Below are 20,306 nucleotides of genomic sequence, written 5' to 3' on the forward strand. Positions count from 1 at the left end.
CCAGCTTAGTTTGGCATGCTTTTGGCCTGGCCTCCTACTGAGGACCAGAACTTGCCCCTAGAAGCTTTGACAAGATCAACAGTCTGCCCAGTTTGGGTGACAAGCCCTAGCAGTGGCTTCAGGGACAGAGATGCCTCAAACCTGAGCCTGCACCTCCTGTGGGGTAAGAAATCCCATGGAAATTGCCTCGGGATGTGCCCCCACAACTTCAACCTTGAAGGCAGAGAAATAGCAAGGCACGGGGAAAGTCTCCTGAATCCCTTACCATTTTCTCACCATTGCTGTCCCATTCTTGCACTGCATATGGTGCTTGCTTCCACGTCCAAAACAAATGCAAGCCCAAAACAGCCAGCAAAGTGAAACAGGCAGTGATATTTTTCTTCCCCATTCTTCCATAATTTCCCTTTCCCCAGCTTACAGCGACAGAGGGAACAGGGAGAATGGATCAAGAGAAAAAAGGCTGTTCTTTGGTCAAAATGAAATCCAACTGGGAAGAGCAGGGTTTTTTCTCTTTTATCTCCTTGCTTGTATTGCAGCACACACAGAAATCATTTTTGAAATTCTTCATAAGCATTTGGTATGAAAAGAAAAGTCGTTTTTGTTTTGTTTTGCTTTTTATTTTTTTTTGGTTAAACATGCTTATTACTTTTTTTCAACTGGTTCTAACACGGTGCATTCAGAGACTCTGGTTAGAGAAAGCTTCTGAAACCGTGTGTCTTTGCCTGATCAAGGCACTCCTGTAAACTATTTGTGGGTGCTCGCAGCCTTCACAGATAAGAGATTCGTCAGGGTAAGAGGCAAATTATTTCCAGTTGGGTTCACTGAGAAGACGTTGGCTTTTAAACAAATTTCCAGGTAGAAAACAGAGTGCGAGGCTTGTGCTATGGTGGAAAGCTGTGGGAGGGCTCTGGCTGATGTATTTGAACAGCTCTTTTGAGCAGGAGAGGAGGGTTTTAGAGGGTTTCGGCAGAGGGTTTCGTTGCTGGCGGGCAGGGTTTGCAGCAGAGCACGCAGGCACAACACCATGCATGTGTGTGAGTGATTCCCAGTGCTCACCAGTATGGCCCCAAACCCAAAATGCTGTAAGAGTGGCTCTGATTAAGTAGGAACCTGAAAGACCCAACAAGAAATCTGTGTGCAGGGAAGCTGAGTTCAGCAGGAGTGCTGAGGCCAATGCTCGCTGACTTGCGCCGCTCAGCTTCCCAACTGCTCTGGGGTGAGCAGCTCACTCCTGAGGCCAACTGGTCCCACGGAGATTTCTCTGCTTTCAGCACTGGCATCCCTGTGCCCAGCAGGGTTGCAAAATCTGCTCAAATGGCTGTTAAAATATCTGATGTTTTTGGAAGACTCACCAAAATCCTGGGTACTTTTCTGTTCAGTCCTGCCTGACGATTAAAGTCTTCAGAACACTTCTGCGCGGGGCTAGACGCCATCCACCCTGGTGCTGGGGGACACGGGCAGGGATGTTTGCTGCTGCTGTGACATCGGGTTGCCACGCCGGGCAGAACTCCGGGCTTTGGGTCACAAAGGGCCAAGCTCTGACCTCATAAGGCACCGGTGCTAGTGACCTGCCCACATCTCCGTTGAGATGCTGTGCACGACCTGCGGGAAGGAGCCAAGGACCGTACACACCGCAGGGCCTCCCACCACCCACTGGGTAAGGTGTGGGAGCTGCAGATCCCTTGGGGAGCACGTATCTCATCAGATGTTGGAGCACGCCTGCACTCGGGTCATGCAATGGCTACAGTCCATCTATAGACCCCTGAGCAGAGGCTGCCTGTCCTGTTGACAGTTCTTCAGTGATCGAGGATCTCTGTGATGACTTCACGTGTTGTGGTAGGGTTGTACCAGGCAGTGTGAAAAATAATCTGGTCCCTCGTGTTGTAGCAGAGCTACATAACTCCCCAGACTTGCTGAAGGTACAGCAGAGCCTGGTACACTTCTGCAGGGCTTAGTCTTCCTGTCCTCAGACATTTTTTGCAGCTGTTAAACAGCTTGCTGCATTAAAGCCCATGAATGAATTGAAGTCATTCTTGTAAAGAAATGGGTTGCAGGATTTTTAGCACTCTGGGAATTGGGAGCAACGCTGCTTTGTAAATTAGATCTATTAAATACTTAGTAATATCAAAATTTCATGCGGTGCTTTTCTTCAAAGACATCTGAGGTGGCTCTGTTCATCGTGCAATTTTCCCTCAGACTGACCTGGCCTGTCAGAATCACCCGGGAGGTCATATTTGATCCCAAGTTAATCCCTAATGAGATTTCCCACTTCCCCAAGGCTTTCTACTGACTTATACAAAAAGACAGACCAGACCAGCGACTTTCAGCCAGACACTTCTCATCTTTGAAGAAGTTTCAGTAAAGCATCACCAACCGCATGCATTTCAGTCAACCCGAAATCTGGAACTGAATGCTTGTGGTCCCTGGGAGCCACGGGCTGGGATCTGAGGGGGGTGGTTTGCTCCTGTGGTGGGTGATCCTCACTCTTGTGCACGTTTTATTGTAAATGGGATGGGTTTGGGCTCTGTGCAGTGTTTGGAGACTGGTGACTGCAGAGCTCCAACGATGCTCTGAATGCGAGCACTCGTGGTGGTGCCAGCAGTGCTTGCTGGTGCTATCAGTTCATCCCAAATTTGCTAATGCTGCCTTTAGCTGCAGATCTCATGCAGTATGGCACCCAAATCGCCCTAGCCTGTGGAAAATGAAGCTATTTTGGGGCAAAGCTTTAGGAAGGATTTGGCAATGTGCAAATTTATGAAATGGGCAGTTTCTGGGTTTTATGAAATTTATGAATTTTCAAAATTCATAAAAATTGATGAAACAGGGCTGCTGGAGGTTCCCTTTTGAAAGCTCTCCCAGCTGGAAATGGGCTGGTGGAAGAGAGGAACCCTCCCACCTGGAGCTTCTCTCACACACCAAACACGGGGCACCCACACACCTGATCCACCAAACCCCCTGAGCTGACAAACGGAGCCCTCCTCTCGCAGTCACATCACTTCACGAGGTGCTTTTATTCCTCTGCATGCATTTGTCTTGTTTATGCCTGCCGTGCATTGATACAACAGGTCATACGTTTGGAAGAGGCTGCCAAAGATAATATACATCCTGTCATAGTAACAAGATCATCAGAAGGAAAACTGAGGAGATAATAAACCGGCAGGAAAGCTGAAGAGTGAGAAACAAAAGAGGAACAGAGAAGAAGTGACAATGTTATCTTTGTTTAACGCTCCTCTGAGTCACCATTAGTTATTTAAGATATTCATCTGCTAGCTCCCAGCCCTGTCAAATTAAGAGATCCAAGGGGTGGTGGTTTTTGGTTTTTGTTGTTGTTGTTTTTTTTTTTTTTTTTTCCGTTCAAACAAGTTGCTCTGGTCCAAAGAGAGAGGAGGCTTGCATAAATGACGGACTGGTTTTCCTGCAGCTCACTTTGGAGGCTAGAAGGAGGCAGTTTGCCAGTGCACAGGGTCTTGTGGTAGCACATGGGCTTTCTTCTGGGTACAAATGACTCACTGGCTGGTGGGCCAGCTGCCCACAAAGGCCACGGTGAGAGGATGGTAAGGACAAGGAGGCCAGCACCATGCAGAGGGCAGGGAACCAGCCCATTCCTGCAGCTACATGGATGGGGCACCATGCTGGGAGCAGCCAGGACACGTGCCCTGTGCAGAGGGCTTGTCAAATGGGAGGAAATAGCCCCAAATCAGCTGCTGCTGTAGTCCAAGGAGATTGATGTGGGACATCACTGGGCCACATCAGGAATCCAGGAGAGTTGGGGCTGTGGGAACTGAGCGAGCGACCACGATGCGTTCATGGAGGGCACCGAACGTGTCCCCGTGCCCTGCAGGTGCCTGGACCAGGCACATCTCTGATCATCGCTGCCATCTCGCTTCAGCTTTGGTGCCAAAGAGGTCTTTGAGTCAAGTGGAGAGACCCAGGAGCACGTGGGGAAGCACCGGTCTTCCCTCTGCCTTTTGCTCTCCTTAATTAACCAGGAGAGAGCTAGGACATTAATTTAACAGACGACCCAAAACAGTCAACACGACCTTTCTTTGAGGGCTCTGCAGAGAAAAAGGAGGCACCTGGCAGGGAGAAGTGGTGAAAAAGGAAAGAAAGGAAAGATATCTGCAGGCTGCCCACCTTCCCTGCATCCAGAGGAAACCTCTAGGGCAGAGGAGAGGACAGAAGGTGTGAGGGGTCCCGTGGGGGCTGCTGACTTCTCCCCATGCAGCAGGGCAGCTCTACGGGGCGCTTTGGGCTGGCCTCGGAGCAGCAACTTCCCCCGAGCCCCCCCCGGAAGCCAGAGGCCTGTAAACTGGTGAGGCGTGGGATTAAATAAATTAATGATCTGAGGCAGGTGGATAGAAATCGTTGTCTTGCTGGGGAAAAAAATAAAATAAAGTCAAGATCTGAGGATTTATGGCAAGGGTCAAAGGCCCAAGATACCTTCTGGACCCAGGCTGAAATCTGCACGGGTCCCTCGTCCCCGAGCGCCAACACATCCATTGCCAGCATGAAGGAGCAGGACAGAAAATATCGCAACCAAATAATTAGCAGCGCGGCAGCTGGGAGGGCTGCGTAGACTGGTAATGTTGCAAAACCACTAAACGGCAGATTTTAGCATTGTCAGGGGTTTCCTGTCAAACCCAAAAGGAGCAGGGGAAGATCTGAGGCATCAGATGGAGGAAGTCTCCGTATAGCCCAATTGTCAGTGACAGATCTGGGCCCCATGTAACTCCTTTTGCACACTAAGCCTGCTGTATAATTTGCTGTGTGAGGCCATTTTGGCATCAAACAACCCTGGCAGAAGCTCGGCAAGCCTCGTCTTTAAAACCTCTGCGATAATGGAGGCTACAAACCATCTCGGTCCCGGCAGCAGCCGGCACCAGCATTGCTTGGAGCACATTTCCGTGTGCTGAATGCAAATCGCTTTGGGTCATGAGCACGGGGTTTTCCCCCAGATCACGGTCACCGAGCAGCACCTCCTTGGGGGAGGATAAAAAAAGGGGGAGAGATGAACTCTCTCTGATACAGAGAGGACTCTGTTGATGCCAGGACAGCCCCCTCTGCTCGTGGTTTCGGCTTGGCTATGGTGCTGGCAGGATCTGTCCGCAGGGATGCTGCTCTGCGCCGCCAACACCTGCGCACCAGCGCCGGCCCGAGCCCCGCAGCCCATTCCGCACACACCATCAAACATCTGCTCGGCCCTAATGGCTCCGCGGCAACGCCGGCCGGGGCCGTATTCGAGGCGGTGACCCCGGGCTGGAAGGCGCCCGAACCCATCGCCAATCTGCCGGGCCAGCTGTCACGGGGAGCGGCTGCAAGGAGCCAGGGGTCTCCGGAAAGGTGTCGCAGACCCCAATCCCGTTGTGCACCAAAGCCCCCACCTCGTGTATGGTGAAGAGCACCCAGCCCCCAAACTGCGATGCCCTCTGCTTTTATTTTACGAGTTTGTTTTATTTTCTCTGTTTATTTTCAAGGGGATTACCAATAAATTTAATTTCAATATTGTTAATCCCCATATATATTTACTGAGGGCAATTAGCCGGCATTTAAATTAAATATACACAATAGAGGGTTGAATATACAGTTTATATAGTATAATTAGATATATACACACATATAAATAGATGCATAACTCTGTCTGCAGTGTGTGCTGGTGAGGAAGGACCAGGGTAATGTGCCGTGACAATATTTATCTCATACCATATTTATACCCTGATAGCTGGAGAAGCGCCGCGCGCTGCACTGGCCCTCGGAGCAGCCACAAACAGGCAGGTGCTGCGAGGAAGGCAGCAGGATGGGTGCAGTGCCAGGGCAATTTGGGGGGGAATGCAGGGTTTTGGGAACCCGAGAAGGTGGCAGCAAGGGAAGAGCAGAGCAGAGGGCCCAGCCTAATGGAGGATGGTGGTACCCAGGGCAGGGCTCTGGAGCTGCCCTGCAGCAAAGGGTCTGTCCGTCACAGCCTTTTCCTTGAAACTGTGCAAGCTTGGGGTGGCCAAAATTTGGGATGCCCTGCGGGTATCAGTCCTTGAGAGACGAGCGGTTGAGCATTTCTCTGCAGTCCTTGCAGTGTTTCTGTGTGTTTTACTGGGGCAGGTGTGTCAGTTGTGTGTGCAAGCAGTGGAGCTGCAGCATCACTTTGCTGCAGCACTGGCCCCACGCAGTGCGCAGGTGAAGCCGGTTCCCTGCCCAAGCCCCAGTCCGGGCCCAGGTGTGGGAGCAGATGTTGAAGGGAAAGCCAATTGCTCGAGACCACCAACACTGCCAAGCTCAAGTTCCCTTGGCTCTTTCACTAGTATTTTGCCTGGGGTTGAACTTTTCCTTGCTCCCGTCTGGCTGTTTGGAAGGCAGTGCTGGGGAACTGGCTGGAGGATTTCCTTCTCGAACTTCCCAGGAAGAGAAGGGGCATGGGCGTTGGTTGGAGGCATAGCCTTGTACACCCAGAAAAACCTGACCCTGTGGAAAACTTCACACGCTCACCCCAGGGTTAGGGCCAGGTACAAGTGTTGGACCAATGTGCCTCCTCCAGACAGGTTACCTTGGCATGGCAAAGCCAAATTTGCGCAAGCATTCATCATTCCCAAGGCATGCAAATCCATTCCCTCCAGGGCTCGCTCCAGTAGTTTATGACTAACAGTAACAAAACCTGACACTGCCGTTTTCCCAGCTTAACCTGTCCAGAAGTCACTTCCACCCCCAGTGGAACTGCAGACCTGCAGAGCGATGGGAGCTGCTTGTGTGCGTGCCTTCAGCTCCCCCATCCCAAATCCCTGTGAGAGCAAGCAGCCCCACTCTGCCTGCACCCATGAGCTGCCACGTGTGCCATCCACAGCTCAGTGCAGGGCTGAGTCAGTCCCAAGCCCAAACCCTTGTTTGCTTGCAAAAAAAAAAAAATCATTTTACTTTTTTGCCTGCCTTCCACCTGTTCCTACTTGGCTGGCTCCAGCCTGTTTTTAAATCATGCACAGCTTTCACTCTGGATGGCACAGGCAGCGTTAAAACCCTGCCTGCAGTTAAACGTGGCGCGAAGCTGCGCTGCCTTTGGAAGGCTCGCAGAGTCCCCAGCGCTCCCCGTGCCCGGGGGCTTCTCCAGCCGGACCGGGAATAAAGGACTGGCCAAACCCTTGGAGTTCTTGCATCCCGCTCCTCCAGGGCAAAGTAAGCCAGACGACGGCGTAATTAAACCTTCTCCTTACTTAAAGTACTGTTCGGGGAATTTGATTCCCAACCGCTATTTATGGCTATTGATTTCTGCACTTCTTATTACCGCGGTAAGTGACCTGTAACCAGAGCGGCAACTGGCGGGTTTATCAATCTCTTTCAGATAATTAGTAACGTGGGAAGTTGGAGAAGGAAATAAATGGTGGGCTCGAGAAAAGTTGGTTGCCACCCCGCAGGGTGAGGGGAGCCAGCTGGAGAGGCAATGCAGACCTGGAGCCCGTCGTGCCCTGGTCGCAGGGGTCCTGTCCCCTCCAACTACCCAAGGTGGCCCTTGGGAGGCTCTTGTGGGGTCACCACCACCTGAGAGCCTCTGTGCCCTTCCTCAGCAAGGCCCCAAACTGTGAAATGCCCCCAGATTGCCCCTCCTTGGGGTCCTGGATGGAGAGCTGCTCCTGGGGCAGAGCTTTACTCCTGGGAGACCAAACCCACCCCGTTCCCAGCAGCCTCGCAAACCAAGCTGAGAACCAGAGCCTCTGGGATAATTATCTTTTTGGCCTCTTTCCTGTTGAAACATTGCCTGCAATTAACTCCTGGCAGCGGAGCCGGGCGGGTCGTGGGCCTCGCTCAGCGCCAGGCAGCTCGGTGCACGGGGCTGGGTGCGTGGCTCGCCCGGATCAGCCGAGGGGCAGCGTCTGAGCCAGTGCCCGGGGTTAGCAGCACCGCTCCCACGCTATTCATCGTCAAATTGCTGTAAGCAGGCTGGCAATCTGAGGACGATTAAATGAACCGGTCCTGCCAGCATAAACCCAGAGCTTTTATTAGCGAGAGGGCTGTCTGTAGGGATGGTAAAAGCCCTCGCGGTGCCCCTGGGCTCCTCTGCGCTGGGACGCGGAGGGGAGTGGGTTTTGAGGGCGCAGGGGGTGGCAGGAAATGAAGAGTTAAAAATGAGAATGAAACCCACGTCTCCTCAAGGCTAGGACGGGGCCTTACCCCCAAATAATCGGTTTCCTGCTCCTAGCTGACCTCTTTCCCATGCAAATAGCTTTTCAGTGGAAGGCTAATTCATTCTCACAGCTAAAAATGATCATTGCTGTGAGAAAGTGTTCTGGGCGTGAATCCTTTTTGCGGCAAATAGCAGCATTAACAGGTTCATTTTCTCCCAGCAATGCTATCAAAATCTCTTTAAGCTGCTTCCAGAGCCTACCACAGATGCACTAAACCAAGCCTGCAAAATGGGTGGGAGATGTGATTGCAGCCAGCCCTCCCCCAGCCCCGTGCCGAGCCGCATCCCTGCCCGGCAGCTGCAAAAGTCCCCATTCCCTCCTGGGATGTCCCAGGAGCATGTCTCCATTTCCAGGGAAATGTGCAGGAAATTTCAAGGGAAAAATGGGCAGGTAAGCGTTTTGCTGGAGACAGGGTGTGTTCAGTAACCAGAAGCCCCAAAGCAGCTTTGCCAGTGGTTGGCGTGGAGGTGTCTGCACCCCCAGCTGGTGGGCAAGGGGCTTGTCCACAGAGGAGCGTGCAGGAAAACTGCCTAAAAATGGAGTAGTTTCCCTGCACATTAAAGCTTTGTGGACCTGCCCTAATCTGTTTGAATTTCTGTGATTTTGGGACACTGAGGTTTGCCTGTGTTCAGTTCCCACCTGCTGCTGATCCCTGTGTCTTGTCCCTATTCCCCTGCCAAACCACATATCCCATCTCCGCACCTCCCGCACTGGGTGGAGGCCAGGTGTCAGCATTCATCCCCCAGACTTTTCCCAGAATCCGAAGGAACAAGAGGTTAAAGCCCCTGAAATCACGGAGGAGGGGGGGGAATCCCTGCCCAGCCCTAGAGGCACTGAGAGCCGTGGGTCCCGTGCTGTCTCCATCAGGCGAAGCGTGGCGCACTGCTGCCATTACAGCCACTGGCGCTGGAGCGCAGCCTCGCAGGTGTAGTGCTCCGGCTCAGCTACAGGTCTGCATTTAGGAGCCATGTTATAGACTGATTTTGGACAAATTCCAGCTGATCATTAGAATTCCCTCCAACGGGGGCATTTTTCCAGGGACTCAGTGGCTTCTGTGCAATGCCAAGCGCTAACCCCAGCTCCCAAGGACACCATAGCAGAGGCTTCTGGCTCTGGAAGGAGCATGGAGGTGCAGTCAGGTTTTTCCAGCCTTTTTTTCACCCCAGAGGGGTGATGGGGCCGACCCTCCTCTCGCTCAATCCACAAGGCTGTGGATTCGCACAGCCTGGGGATGAGCCGAATGCAGCAGCTGGCTCTGAGCAAACGCTCTCCAAAGGTCATCAGCGCTACTCCCTTAGCGAAAAAGCCCACACGCCTTCCCCATGACAACCTGTTACATGCGCCAAAGGAAAACAATATTGCTCTTTTTTTGTTTTTGTTATTTACGTTGAGGCTGAATTGACTCTCACATCCAGCAAAGCTGCTGCTTCTGCCTCGTAAATCCAAATGATAGCTTTTGGGGTGATGTTAGTCAGCCCCTGGGTGGGCTGCACTGGCCACTTTTACTGACCCCGTGGTGCTGTGCCAGTGTGCCCTGGGGAGAGCTGGGGATGGCCAGCGTTGGGGAAAGTGGAAACCAATAACCCTCGTCCTGCTCGGGTGTCGTATCAGAGGGATGCCAACCTGGAGTAACGAGGCAAGGAAGCAGGAGCTGCAGTTGTACAGCCATGGGGAAAGGGAGTAAGTGGAGGTGGAGATCTCATATCTGGAGAGGGATAGCACTCCTAGATCCTCCGGGGAGCTCTGGAAATGCTATAGACTGTGCTTTACGATGGCTATGCCTTCCTTCATCCTCCTCCTCCCCTCGGCCACCTGCCAGCCCGCACCAGGGAGCAGCAGCAAAGAAACACAATAGTCACCCATGGGGGTCAGCACGCTGCTCTGTGCAGGTCCTATGGGCTGCAGCAGGAAGGGGAGGGTTGAAACTCCTAGGAAATTCAGGATAATTCACAAGGACCACAGAAAGGCAGCGTTTGAGCCTGAATCATGGTACAGAGAAGGGGAAAGTGGTAGAGGTGTCTCTCACTCTTTGTCGGTGTCTACCCAGCATGGAAAGCAGCTCGGGCAGCAGGGGACAGGAGCTCGAGCACCGCCCTGACCTGGTGCCACAGCAGGGCCACCAGGCACGGCCCCTGGGGCAGAGGGGACTTCATTACCCTGAATTTTGGAGGAAACTTGACTTCAGAGCAAGCCCAGGATGGGGTAAGCCGGAGACCCAAGTGTTATGCCTGGATCCATCACACGCCCCCTCAGCTACCTTGGGCAAACTGCTCACACTCTCTCTCTTAGCAGCAAAATAGCATTAACATTACTGTCCCACTTTGCAGTGACGTTTTGAAGACAAATTTGTGTTTCCCTGGGGAGAGGGACTAGAGAAAAACCTGCTCACCAACCAAAACAGGGTTTAGCCACACGGTTTGTAAATGGCATGCTAAGGAGCCTGAAACTGTGGTCTCCTGGGAGCAGCTTATTTCCCCCCCCCCCCCCCTTTTTTTCCCATGGAGGAAAAACTATCAAGATAAATTCATGGATATAAAATCAAAAGATCTTCGGCAACCTCTTTGACTATTAAAGTAAAATAACTCCAATAATGAGCACTGCGGTTTCACTCATCACAGAAGATAAAAAAAAAAACAACTTGGGCGAATTTCTTTTTTGCTTGCCAGCAGATAAGAGCCTGACCCAGATTGGCACAGCTCAGCTTCCTACGCAGCTTTGATTTTCAGGGGGGAGGCTCAAAAGTACAAACCACTGCCAGAGGTGCCCGAACGTCCCAGCCACGGGGCTGGCAGTGTTTCTGTGGGCAGCACCACGCTCCGCTCTTTCCGTGCGGTTGAGTTTTCTGCTAATCTGCCCATCAGGCTCGCGAGGAGAGCTGCTGGTTCCTGAACATACAATCTGGCAATTTATTCAGGTGATTAAATAGAAGGGAATGGAAAAAAAAAGCAAACCCAAACCCGGCTCTGAGTTGTGAGTGCCAAGCCCTTGGGAATTGCAGCCCGAAGTACAGAGAAGCAGCAAATAAACTCTGGGGAGAGGACGACATCCATGCTTTCCCTCCTGCAGACACAATGCTTTCACATTAATTATATTTGGAAGTAATTTCTGCCAAGCCTTATAGTTTGGAATTAGAAAAAGTTTCTTTTGTCACTTTTTTTTCCCTTTTTTTTTTTCTTCTCACTGCTTTGAAGTGGCAAGTAGGATGAAATAGGCTAAAATAATGCGATCTGATTGAATAATGAATAAAGATTAATGAATTTTTGCCAACATAAATGATTACATGGTAATTGCTTTAATAATATAAAATTATTTTCTGCTACAAACCGTGATTAATGATACCGACTGAGCATTTGAATCGTGTGCCTTGTTTTTTGTAACTTCAGTGATTAAATAACTAATATCATAGTTTACCCTTAATTCTTCTATAGGCAGCGATCATCAGCTAATTGATCGGGACACGAGGGTTGAGCAAACCGAGGGTTTTGTGTATCAGAACTCTTAGTCATTTTTTGACTCCGCAGCAACGGAATGAAAAGGAGCAGCAGTGCCTTTTCCATGCCATGAACCTGTTCACTCATTATATTTGAAGGAGAATTGTCAGTGGGATGTGTGGTGTGGTCCTAGCAGTGAGCGGGGCCACAGACTGGAGCTGAGCGGGGATGTGGCATTAGGGTGACGTGGGGAACAGCTGAGCACCTTCCCATCTCACAGCCTGGAGGCCAAGCAGGGAAGGAAGGAAAAAAAGGCTTTATTGCCCATTTTGGGGGGAAATAGCCCTGTTTTGTGGGACATTTCCTGCTCACAGGACCTCCCAGGGGCACGCACCCCAATTTGCACCCTTCTTTTGGCAACTGTTCCGACACCTCTGAACTATTTGTCTCTCTGGCGACAGAGATTAATAAGCCCTGGCCTCCCCGCCTTGCAGGATGTTAATGAAGCGTTTAATCATTTGGTGTTTCTTTTGCTTTGGCTTCTTTTTATTTCAGTTTGCAGGAATCAGAGAAACGCTCAAGCGTGGAAAAAGGCGGCTATTGAACGTCTGTATCTGTTATTTGCCCCCATGATGGGGAATTAATTACCTTTTGATTAATGAGCCCTTCAGAGCCGTGCCAGAGCTGGGACTGAGGGTGAGGAGGAGAGAGCGGGGAGCGGATCAGCTCCTGTGCTTGCACCTTGAGGTCTGCCAGGTGCTGGGAAGGGGTTAAAGAGCCCCAAACCAGCAGTGCTGTGGGGTGGTGCTGGTGGTGGGAAGGGAGAGAGAGTGGGGAGGGAGACTGGCTGTGGCAGAGAAGAGAGAGAGGGAAAAAAAATCATGCAGCACTTTAATTTTATGAGTGCTTTCACGCCCCTTGAATGGAGAAGGGGAAAATGATTTAATTAAAAATATATTTACTTTTAATGCAACCATCAATATTTCCATCCGTGCTGATTGTTAAGAGGGTATGTGTGTTTGCATGTTTAAACACTTCCAGGCTTTGCCTTTCACTCACTTCTTCTCCATCAGCAGCTGCCTGTGCACGCTCACCCGTGTCCCTGCGCATGCTCACCCGGCCCCGTGCACGCTCACGCCTGCTCTTGGGTTTGGCGATTTTTCTGGCAATTCCCCAAAAGGGGAGCATTAGCAGTCTCCCAGCCTCCAGATGCAGCTCTGACGGCGTCTGGCTTGCAGGGCCCCCTCACCTTCCCCCGAGACCAGGGCGTTTTGCTGGGCCCGACCCTGCTCAGTTCCTCTTGGAGCAGCTCCTGCCCCAGCCTCCAGCCCCACTGTGCCCATGGGGTAGCATGGGGTGTCTGCAGGAGAAGGGGGCCAGGGCTTGGCTGGGGCTTCTGCCCCACCGCCTCGTGGTGCTTCAGGTGCAGAGGCTGGGCAGGCAGGCGTGAGCATCCCCGAAATGCTGGCGTTGGGAGCTGCCCCTGCTGCTATTTCCTAGATAATTCAGTCAATTGAAAATGGCAGGATTCAGGCATTTCGACAACAGCATGCCAAGAGCTGTAGAGCAAAGCTCCGGCAGCCCTTCTGATTTGTATTCCTTTCCAGCATCAAAACGCTTCCCAGTTACCCATTTGCCTTTCTTGTTCCTACACTGCACGTCTGGATTTAAAGGATTTCTCCACTCCAGCCTTTAAATCTCCGTGCCGGGCGCTGCCCACCAGCAGCAGGGTCGGATGCAGCTCTGCCGTCTGCATCCTCCCTGCACTGCTCCGCAGGTGAACACCCAGGAAAGGGGCTCTGCATAAAATATGGCTGGAGGAAGGTGCACCGGGGAGACAGAAAGTTTGGCTTTGCAGTGAAACAAATAGCCTTCATCATTTTGACCTCGATACTCAGCCAGCATACTTCTAAAATGGTGATGCTTGCTCAGATATCATCTTTGTTTCTCTCTCCAGAGAAGCCCCCATCTCCCGAGACTGGCAGCATCAGTCCTTATTTTTAGGGTTGTGGGTTAGGTTGGGGTAGTTTTGTCTTTGTCTGTTCTTTCTTCAATATTTGCGAAGCCACCAGGGGCAACCCCTCCTTTCCAGGCAGCCTTAGGACTTCCAACCCCATCTTCCACTTCTCATGGTGTGGCAGCCTAGGACGAGGCTCTGCGTGACATTAGCTGCAGGTGAGGGCATTTCACGTGGGATATGGTCGGGGCCCCACAGGACCCAGCAGTGATCCCAGCAGCTCTGAGTCCCCTTCCCCACAGAACCGGAGGCGAAGCAGCAGCTCTGCATCTCCTCAGCGATGCAACTCACGGCTTCGCTTCCTCTCTCATATTTCAAGTGGAAAATTTGGTGAAAACAAAAAATTAGCAGGACATTCTTAGCAGTAGCAACAAGCAGTACGATCTATTAGCAACAGCCTTTTTTGTGCATGCAGTTATTGCTGTGTGCATGTTTACGGCGGAGTTGCTGAAGGATAGAGCCGTCAGTGGGATCTGAGAGGCTGTGAATCTTCCTCCTCCTGGCAGGTCTGTGGTCGCAGCCTGTCGGAGCAGCCCCATCGCTCCATGTCTCGCCGAAGGAGAAGGCTGCTCTGGAGCCTGCAGCCTCCAGGGAGACACAAATGCAATTTGCTGATTTTCTGAAAATGGTGTTGAAACTATATTAATCCCTGGCTCTACATGAAAGATCAAAAAAAAGCCAGGCAGGCAGTGTCAGGCACAGAATGAACCGATGCTGTGCTGGAAGAACAAAGCAAAGTGGAAACCTCCTGGCGGAAATGTACACGTATTTAAACCTGAACCAATGGCAGCAAAAGTTGCTTTTTCTGGACCCGAACCCTTGAACAAAAAATGAGGACGGAAGGCCCCAGAGAGCTTCTGAACTTCATCGCTGTCTGAAGAAAGCTGTGAGCCATCTCTAAGACAACACTGCCGTCAGCCCTTCACCTTTGTCGCCGCAGTCTGTTCCACTTCGCATCAAATGCAGCTCTGGATCTTTTTCTGCCGAGCTGCTGCCCAGCCCGTTGTAGCCCATCTGGTGTTTGTGCGAGTGACTCGCTGCTGAGCTGTGCTCTGCTCCTCTCTGAATTTCATCGGGATTATAGGATAACTCGGGCCCTTTCTCCAATTTCCCATCACTGGGGCTTAAGTCTGGTCTGAAGGTTTGGTTTCGTGCCCTCTATAGTGCTGGTAGCCTTTCTATAGCCTGGTAGGGGGGAGCCCTCTGCAGATCTAATAAACATCTTCCCTCTTCCATCATCCAGGAGGTTAATTGGAATATCAAATTGTATCAGATCAAGAGACCCCTGGTAGATGCATCCCTCCTGGCTGACAGGGAGCCATTGATAATCCCTCTCCAGGTAGAGCCAAATTGCAATACAGAGCTGTTTCCCAGCGTGCTGATGAGAATGTCATGGCAGACAGCTTGAAAAGCCTTCCTGAAGTAAAGATAGATGACATCTCCTGCATCTTCCTCCAGCACCAGCCCTGCCACACTGTCATTGGAGGAAATTAGATTGGTTTGACCCAATTTGGTCATTACAAATTCATGTTGGCTGTTGCTCATTTTTCTGTGTTCTTCCAGGTGTTCGCATAGGTTTTCTTTGCTCTCAGTTTGTTTCTCCAAATTCAAGGTAAACTAATTTGCCTACCTCCACTTTAAAAAGGTAGGGGTTACGTTTGCTCTTTTCTACTTTTTTGCATCATCATGTGTCCAAATATCACCTTGTTGGCCCCAAAATGGCACACGGTGGCTCTTGGAGCACCCAGGGATGGAGCTGGCATGATGCAGCCCACGCAAAAACATCCACCTTGGCTAAGGATGCTCGAACCTCTTCTGTCCCTTCTCTGCCTGGTATCTTACTCATCAGTGTTAATTGTGTCAGACACCAACTCACAGCTGATCTGTTTAGTAAAGACTGAACTGGAAGATGCTTTAGCCTTCTCAGCATCGTCTGTCGATAGCTTTCCCTCTTCAGCCACTGACATTTCCCACAAAGTGGGATTTTTGTTTTTTTTGAAATTCAGACTGACTTTTTCTGCTGTTTTAAAATGTAAATCAATTTCTTCTAAAAAATAGATGCATTTTAATAACAAGACAGTAAAGGTTGAAACTAATGCTTTGAAATAGTTGAAGCAAAAGGTTTCTTGCTACTTGAGCTCAATTCTCTGTGGAATAACTCTTAATGGTTGGGCCAGAAACTGTGGATTTTTGGTCTCCATTTAAGAAAGGGAAATGATTCAAAACCCCAGATTCCCATAATGTTGTTTCTCAGTAATCTAGAAACACCATACTCATCCTGCCACACGCTGGCTCAGCCAGAGCACTTGGTACTGCTGCAGCTATTTCCCTGTAGGATTTCTCTGGGCCAGAAAACGCCAGATTCTCACACAACTCCATCTGTATCTACAGCAATCGGTGCCGCCAGCCTGAATCCGCAATGGGGAAAATTGGATGGGTATTGAGCAGAAATGTGTCTTGTCCCACACACAGCATCTGAAAGCTTGTTTTAAATGCAAATAGGCTGGGAAAGACTATGGAAATTCAATAGCGAACGTTCTTTAAGTTTCTTTCCATATAGCACGGATCATTAGGTAAAGCTCTAGCTGCCCGGAGACCTCTGGCATGAAGCAGAAATATGAAATTAGATCTTTCTGATTCAATCAAGTCAAAGTCAGCTCCATCATGTGTGATGCTTCATGAACTCACTCACCTGCTTCCCCTCCTTAAAAAAGGATATTTCTTCTCCCCCAACCCCATCAGATCATTCCAGGAACCTGCTGCTCTGGTTAAAGCCTTCTCCTGATTTCCAGCATGAATTGATTTGTGGTCGAGGTGCTCTTATGCAAACATTGTCCTTTAACTTAAGTAGCTCTTCTTTCCTTGTGTCGGGGTGATGGATTGAGAGGGAGCGTGTTTGCCATTTCAGCTGTCTCCCACAACAGCTGCTGCTTCAAGAAAGAGAAGGATGATGGTTATCTGTATAAACAGCTTTCTCGAAAAAGCGATTGTTTCCAAAAAGCAATGATCAACTTCCTAAAATAAACACTTTAGTGGTCTGGAAATTTTGGTTGGAAAACTGAGGCAGGAGCTTCATTGCAAAGATAATAATTTTTTTTCTGGAAGTGAAATTTCCTTTTTTTTTTTTTCTGCTTCCCCTTTAGTTTAGCTGCAGAGCCATGTGAAACAGAGGAAGGAATTGCACAGGAGAGCTGTGCAGCCTCACTGGGATAAAAAACTCGGACTCAGAGTCCCGGGATAACTCCACCAGCCTTCACCTACCACCAGCCTTCAATGGGTGGCTTTGAGCAAGTCCCTTGCACCCTAAGTGTTCTTGTCTCTAAAGCAGGAGCAGGTCTTTGAACATCACCAGAGAAAGGGGCTAAAGGAGGCTGGGGGGTTGGTTGAGTGGCCATCAGAAAGCTAAAGAGGCAGAGAGGGACAAGGACGGGGCAGAAAAAGGGGCTGGGAAGGCCCAGTCCACCCTCCGGCCTCCAGCCAGGTGGCAGCCACCTCACAGGCTCATCAAGGGAGCCAAGTCTGTCGTGGAGAGTACTCAAGTCACTAATTAAAGCAGTTATTCTGCCGGTGACACTAGTACAGCCTCTTCTGCGCCTGCTTGGAGGCTAGGGGTGTGGAAGAGACCGATCTCTGCCTTGTTTTTCTGCCTCGTGCTTTCCCCCCCACCGTCTTCCATGCTGCTTGGGATTTGCTCCTTCATCCTCACACACGTCTCGCCTAGATCCTGTGGTTTAAAATTAATATGCTATTGATTGGAAGGGCTTGGAGGGATTGCAGGTCGTTTGCATTCTCCCAGCCCTCTTCGCTTCGGTGCCCTGAGCCCGGCTGGGCGAAGTTTGGCGGCTGGAGGAGGCCCCATTGCCATAGCGACTGGCGCTGCCTTCCCCCCAGCGAGGAGGAGGCCGTGGGCCTTCAGAGCCGGGCCCTTTCATGCAAACTTCATCCTCTGAAATTCAGCGTGGGCACCCCAGGTCCCTCTGTCCCCTGCCACTTCCCACGGGGAAGGAGCTGGGGACAGGCAGCATCCCCAAAATCATCCTGCCCACCCCATCTTGGACCAGGCGCCAAATGGGAGGCCACTGGTGTCCTCCCGGAGGAGCCATTTTCCATGCTGGAGAAGGGCACAGGGTGCTTCAGAGTCTCCTCCGAGGCAGCCAGGGGAGTGGGTGACATCTCAGGTGCCATCAGACCCCCAAGAGCAGGGCTGAGACACTTTTTTGGGGCTTTTTCTGCTGTATCCCCAAAGCAAGAATCTGTACAAAGGGCATTTCTTCCTCTGAGCGCCTCATGAACCCCACTGTGCCCCAAACCCTCGGCTTTGATCTCCTTTTACACTGTGGATGGTATGGGGCACGTGAGGAGGAAGAGACGGCGTGGGTCTTGTGTAAGACGGGCTCCTTTGTCTCCAGGTTCCTCTGGATTGTCTGTAATTATGTCTAGGGATGCATGCCATGATAATTGTTGATTATTTGCAGCTCCTGTGGGACTGCTTCCCCGGGAAAGAAAGGCAAAGAGCCCGCAAGTAGCAGAGACAAGAAATTGAGATCAGTAGCATATTTCTGGAACAGGCTCAAGAACTGAATAAATACGTGAATAAATTAAATAAATAAAAGGAGGGGGGAAGGAGCGAGATGGCCTTGCTGTGTCAAGATAACTGTACCTTGTCCCCCTGCTCTGCAAACTCTGCTGAGCAGATTTATTAGTTTTAATTAACAGGAGGGGAAAAAAAAAAAGAAAAAAATGGAGCTGGGAATACATCCAAATTCCAACTCAGAAAATCACTTCTTCTTCCTCAAGATTGAGAGAGAAAGAGGGTGAATGACCAGAATAATAATCAGTGAGGAGATCTGGGTGCCAAGAAAGCCATTTCTCTGCCCAGCCTCTGTGCTGGCTCCTGTAATCAGGACAAACTTGTTCAAAGCTGAATGGGAAATCCCAGCAGTGTTATAATTTAGGGCTGGATCCTGTGTGAACGTTGGTGTGGGTCAAGTAAAACTTCCTATCAGCGCTTTTCCTTCAATAGAAAGCTGGAGCCGGGTTTAAGTTTACGTCTGTATGTAAAGTACTGTTTTCTATAGAAAATGCAATTTTCTTCATTACCAGCTCTCCTCTCCACTGATGAACACTTTGGGGTCAGGCTGGCTCCCTGAGGACCAGCCAACAAGACAGCGGGCACCCGTGGGGAGGATTGAGGCCCCAGACCTCCTGTCCTCCCACAGAGGTCAGCATTTGCTGGAGGCTCCTCTGCCCCTTGCCACTATGTCCCCACAACACCACAGCCAGCCCCTGTCACAGGAACGTGTCCCCACACAGGCACCAAGGATGCAATTTTGTGCCTAGACGATATCAAGCCTGCTACCCACAGTGTGCACTCATGGATGCTGGTAGAAAGGTGTTTAAATGGGGTGTTGCACAGTGGCAGAGGAGAGTTTAAAAAACAATAAAAAGCCAACTTTCGGCCCAGAAAATGTTGACAGTTCAAGCCATCTGAAAGAAATCAGTGCTTCCTTGTATTTATTGTTTTTCTGGTTTTGATTTTTTTCTTGTTGCCATCAAGCCAACATTTCCTGCCAAGTGTTTGATGAGGATGAAATGCATTTTCTCCCTGTCAGAGCGATGGGTGAGGGAGCCCCAGACTGGGAGCATCTCCTGCCTCCCGCACAGTGCAGCCCAGGGCAGATCCCACCACAGCTGCTCGCTCTGGGACCAGCGAAGCGCAACCTCGTTAGCCCAGCATGTGCATCAGCTCATTAGCCTTGATGAGTAACCAAGAACTAAGCTGCCCCTGGGCTTCTCTCTGCAGACGATGTTGTTTTGTAGCACGGTAGGTGCAGAGAACTTGCCTCTTGCCTGGCAGAAAAGTGACTTTTACAGCCTTGGCACCATCAGCGTGTCCCTCGGATGGGGCTGAACCTCTTCTTGTGGCTCCATGAAGATCCTGAGATCTGGCAGAGGGCTGTGAGACATCCATAAAGCATAGACTGGGAAGGAAAGTGGGCTTTGTTTTTCCTCCCCTGTTAAAGTTGTTCCCTTTCAAGTTTTTTTTATTTTTCAGCCCGGTAGAGACCATTTTGGAAGAGCTGGAATGAATGGACTTGGATGCAGCTGGTGACATCTGCAGGGTTCAGAGGTACTTGGACCACAGATTGTGCCTTGTCCCTGTCTCTGCCCTTTACAGATGTTCATTAAAAGAGTTTCATGGGAAAACACAGCATCACTCTCCAGGAGACAGCAGCTAGAACATTTTATCTTTGACTTTTGCAACTTCAACAAGTCCCTCGGGGAAGAGCACAAGCAAGTTTTATTAAAAATAAAAAACCCTCATGGAGAGGACTAACTCTTTGTCTTCTGGATTTAACAGGAGCTGCTGGAGATAACAAAGACACTTCAGAAAGGCACTCAGGGCAGAGCAGGACATAAATAAACATCTCTAATAAAGGCTGGAGAGACCCAGCACAGTGACAGAAGCTCAGGGGCCCTATAGCCACAGCCAGGTTTGATCCATCTCGTGCCCAAAATTCTGGGAACACCGAGAGGTCCCAGGGCAAACATGGTGTGATGTAACACTGCTGTGAACACCAGCCCCGTGGTCCTGCAGGAGAACATCCAAACTAAAAACCCGGCAGAGAGCGGTGTCCTGCCCGGAGCTGAGGATTGATGGCCTGCTTTATCCTCATCTCATGGAACTTTTGAGGC

The 20,306-nt window shown here is 50.5% G+C and overlaps 1 long non-coding RNA gene across 1 annotated transcript; it reads left to right on the forward strand.

The window, feature by feature from the left end:
* Positions 1-1,353: 1,353 nt before the first annotated feature.
* Positions 1,354-19,936, forward strand: LOC121057904. The gene is made up of 2 exons (XR_005814013.1): positions 1,354-1,657; positions 19,666-19,936. It is a non-coding gene; the product is annotated as an uncharacterized LOC121057904 (long non-coding RNA).
* The last annotated feature ends 370 nt before the right edge of the window (positions 19,937-20,306 follow it).

This window comes from Cygnus olor, chromosome 20, assembly GCF_009769625.2.
Source record: "Cygnus olor isolate bCygOlo1 chromosome 20, bCygOlo1.pri.v2, whole genome shotgun sequence".
Classification (NCBI taxonomy): domain Eukaryota; kingdom Metazoa; phylum Chordata; class Aves; order Anseriformes; family Anatidae; genus Cygnus; species Cygnus olor.